We start from the raw sequence: 4,766 nt of genomic DNA, 5'->3' as shown, positions 1-4,766 counted from the left end.
GGCCGCCTCGGGAAGCCGCGGGGCGGCGGTGTGTGCGGGCAGGTGCCTTCGCGACGCCGGGGCTGTAAGAGCCTGCCGTTCAGTGTGTCTGTAGGGACCTCCGGCAGGGAGGTTTGAGAAGGCCTGCGGCCCTGGTACAGGGGGTCGTGAGCGTGCACGCTGGGAATCGAAGCGTCACGCAATCATGTTAGCTTTTGGTGGCAAAGCTGCTGCGATTGCGCTCTTTGCCTTCGCCTCGCACCCTGTGAGGATAGTTGCAGCCAGCGCAATTTTCTTCACGCTTAGGGAGAACAGAAAGCACGTGTGCAGCCGGCTGCAGCGGCTCAGCCGCCTTACACACCGACCTCCTCAGAGGAGGGAACTTCAAGCGCTGTGGAAGCTGTTTGAAATCCCAAGATGCAGGCAGAGTACCTGAACTCACATTCGCACTCCTGTATCTATCTGCTTTAGAGTTTTAGACGTTTGTGTCCAAAGCTACTGCTTTACCCTGGCAAGAATGGTCGCAGTAATACAGTTTCCTAATGTGGACACTGTTAACAGAAGACTTGCAAACGAAAAACAAGCATCTTGGCATCGCCGCAGCAGCTCCTCTGGCATACTGTGTTCCCTCAGCATCCCTACAGGAAATTTGAGATAGTTTGTTTTGTTACTAACACTTTCGCTGTTGCACTCCTGTACACCCTTTCCCCCATCAGTGCTTGCCTCATGCATTCAGAAATGCCATTTAAGAGAAAGACAGTGGTCCTAACCCATCATTTCTTTGACTAATGACAGGGTGGTTTCTCTGGTGGGACCTTCAAAATAAGTAATTTTTCCTCCAAATGACCGTCACCCACCATTCATTGCATTTGTTCTTGTGTGCAAGTAGTAAGCACCACGGATTTGTGAAGCTGCCAGCAGAAAAGCAGCATGAATTCTATTACCTGTCTCTGCTGGCCTGCAATAGCGTGGACATCTGCAGGCTTGGATGTATGTGAGCTGCTGCTCTGTGGCCTGAAGTGGTGACTCATTCTTCATTTTGTGATTTTTCAGGATTTTCCACAAAATTGAAAAGGTGCGCCAGTGAATAGCCCACCTTCAGCTGCACAGTGCACCGATGGAAAGGAGTAAAGGGGTCACAGTGCACGCAACTCTTCTCCGTTCCCAGACTCAATCTGTTAAGTCATACATTGTAGAACTTGCTCAGGTCACAAGACTAAACTGCTAATAACCAGTTTGTTACCATCTGTTTCCTCTCAATGTAGGTTATGTTTTTATTCAGGGTAGTTTTTCCTGACTGTCTGTTTATACCTTTAAGAGCAGGCTTATGATGAATCAAAATAAACATAAACCACTTTTAAAATGCATTAAAAATAGGTCGCACCAGTTTAATTAGGCCAAGTTTAAATGTCTCCCGAAATTAAACCAGTGCATAGTGGCCACTAAAAGTACTGAAGGCCCAAATGTGTGGTCAGGGTATATGAACGGGAGACTGTGCAGTAAGTGAACTTGAAAGCACGGTAGTACGCATAAAAAAATATTACGTGTATGCAGAAGATCTACACATCAAGAATTTGCTTAGCAAATTAGTATTGCTTTTACGGAATGCTACAGCTGAATTAAATTTGGACTTTTAACAAATGTTTCTACCTGGAAATTTAATTAAAACATAGTAGACTATTACTCAATTTGCTATTGCACAAAACCAAAGAACATTCATTTGGGTTTGAAAAATACCAGAATCTATCCAATATTACTTTGTTAAGAGACCCACATTTTATTAATTTTATTAGAGAAGATTCCATGCTTCCTTCACTTATTTGCTCTGATCCTGGGCTTCATTTGCATACCACTATCTCCACAGGTTTTATAAGAGAACAGGAAGTTAGACATACGGTTCTGCAACTACTCCTGACTATGAAAAAAGTTTTAGTATACATTTTTCTAACGCTACCACCTAACTCTACCACCCAGGGAGGAAAACCTTATTGCTTTGCAACTTTAGAAGATACAAAGTAATCTTACCACCGGAAGGAGAAAATGGCAAGTCATCATTTATAAGACAGGTTTCAAAACTTAAAAAATTACCTACTTTTAATTACAGTTTTAAAGTACATTTGTGGGTGGGTAATCTGTAAAACACGAATTCATATTTCTTCCCACTCACCTCTTCTTAACTGAGCCATTTCATATATATAAACACACAGAATAAGGAAGTATAATAGAATATTTTATTTAATAAAACATGATGTATACTCATTCACGTTGGACTCCTTTCAAGTCAAGAAGTGATGACATACATAAGAATGTATATAAACTTGTTGATGAAACTGGCTTTGGGCTTGTGCTGTTACATAGGGAATGAGACTTTTAGTAAAGTACAGAATCTCTGTGAACTTTTGTATTCATTCTTTTGTAAAAATATTTTTCAAAGACATGCTTTTCATCATAAAAAGCATATTTCTGAACATATTTGTTGTGCTCTCATTTTTAGGAGTTAAATATGTGTAGAATAAAAAAAAAAAAAATCTAAGAGTATGTGTTCATCTCATCTGATCTCTTAAAATACAATCTTTCCTGAATTACTTTTTGTTTGAAATAGAGAATGTCTATTAGGAAAGTTAACTTCCAACCATGGTTTTAAAATTGCCTGTGAAAAAAAATCAACCACAAACCTTGTTAAGTTGTTCACCTATCAACACTGTTAAACCCTATGCCCTGTTCCCAGCCTAAGTTTTTCATTAATAAATCCTTACATAATAGAAGTACCACTGCCATGTTAAGCTGCAGGGAATAAAAACAGTTCATGTAGACAAGTATATTTTTGTTTTCTAAAGAAGTGAAAGCGTTTAGAAAGGTGCAGTATATGACAGGGGTTTCTTTCAAATACACACTTTCAGTGCATTCAAATACAATTTAACTATCGTAAGTTTAAAATTAATACAAAACCGGTACCTATCAGGTTTAGATAAAATTTTGAGATAACTTCTTAAAATGAATTTACAGAACTCTTTACATATATAATTGAAATTCACTTTACACTATAAAAATATTCTTTCAGCTGGTGATTTTAAGTATGAATTAGAAATTTTAAATTCCACAAATTGGAGAGCACAAAGATGGCTAGAGTAACCAATAGCTGTTCTAGAAATAGGTCTACATTTAGTTTCATGTATTTCAGTTGGAACGGAATTTCTTTTTTATATACGGCTTATAGAAATTTAGGAGCTTTTGTTTTGAAGTTAATTGTAATTATAAATACTTGTCTGTGCTCACCTAGGCAAGACTTGGTAGAGAGGCTTGGGAAAATTTGACGTCAGGAAGGTTCCAATTTAACCCTTAAAAAGTTTTTCAGGGGATGCTTTCCTATTCCTAACTATTTGTTTCCTTTCTTTTATTCATTCTGGTCAACTTCTCTCTTTCAGAAACTTAAAAGTAAACTATGACAGTTTCCTGCCTGAATTCTCCCCTGAAATGCTCATCTACTGCATCCCAAGCTCAGAGAAATGTCCGTTTCTGTTTCCTGTTCCACCACACAACCTTGGAACCCTAATTCTCTAAATGGGCATCTTCAACTACAATTTTGAGAGAGGCAGATGAGGCAAAACTTAGGAAGATATTGGCCAGAAGCAAAGCCAGATGGCTCTTCGGGGCAAGTGGTTCTATTTCAAAGTATTCTTCCTTCCCTTCTCTGTGCTTTTCTGTCAGTATCACAGGCCTCCCTGATACACCCTTTCTTCCTTCACGTCACGGTGTCCTCTCTTCATCAGCCAGGGTCCCGATCCTCCCCCAAAGCTTTTTCTCCTCTTCCAAGCCCCATCCATACCTGAAGCTCCTTCTATAAGGAGGTAGGAGCAGGAAAACCATGTAATACAGACTGTAGCTGATCGAGACTGTTATTAGGCTTTTCACCTCCTCCAACAGACGTTAACCTGCCACGGTTGAGAAGCGGCCACAGACCAACCTCTAGCAGTCAGGAAGACTCCCTCTCTCCCTTCTTTTAACAGAACACAGGTATCTTTTGTTACTTTTCTGAACAGTAGCTTTACTTTGAGCTAAGTTACAAATGCTGATTTTCAACAGTGGTCTCCCATGGACTTGATAGGGCCATGTATATCCAGTCATTAACTGCACAACTCTGTTCCAAAATCTTTCTAGTCATCCAGGACTTGCTAGAAGCGCATCACAGTAAAGCTCCCTGGATGCTCAAGTCCTCCAAGACTTTACAGTCAGTTGAACATGGGCATACATGGATGTAATTTTCTAGACTGTAAATACAGAAAAGGGGCCCTGAGGCATTCTCACATTTTAACAGGCAAATCCTCCAACAGGAAACCTCATCTGTGATTTTTACTTAACGTGTATAAGTTAAGTGCAATCTCAAAATCCTGATTTTGTGTATGTGTGTGTGTTTACTGTACTAAAAGGGCATTTTTTTCAGGATTAATTCCACACTTTAGTCAAGGTCCCATCAACAGTTGCATTGCTTAGTGTTGCTTGGAAAGATCTCAATACTACCAACTGAGTAAAACAGAATCCCCCCTGAAATACAAACTAAATAGTTATCATCACCTAAACTTTTGCTGCTCTCTGCATGACTGGATTCTAAATTGCTTATGAAGGATCACAAGAATTAGCATTCAATGACAGGTGGCCTGGGCCTCTCTCAGAAAAACCCGAAAACCCCAAGTCACCAAACCTACTTTCATATCCCCCGGTGCTCACAGGCTGTGGCAGGGGTGGGGTTTCCAAACCGCGAGCCCAACCTCACGGCGCGCTGGGCGGGA

Source organism: Egretta garzetta, unplaced genomic scaffold (assembly GCF_000687185.1).
Source record: "Egretta garzetta isolate BGI_Z169 unplaced genomic scaffold, ASM68718v1 scaffold23, whole genome shotgun sequence".
Lineage (NCBI taxonomy): Eukaryota > Metazoa > Chordata > Aves > Pelecaniformes > Ardeidae > Egretta > Egretta garzetta.
The sequence above is the reverse complement of the archived record's forward strand: the minus strand, read 5'-3'. Positions refer to the sequence as shown.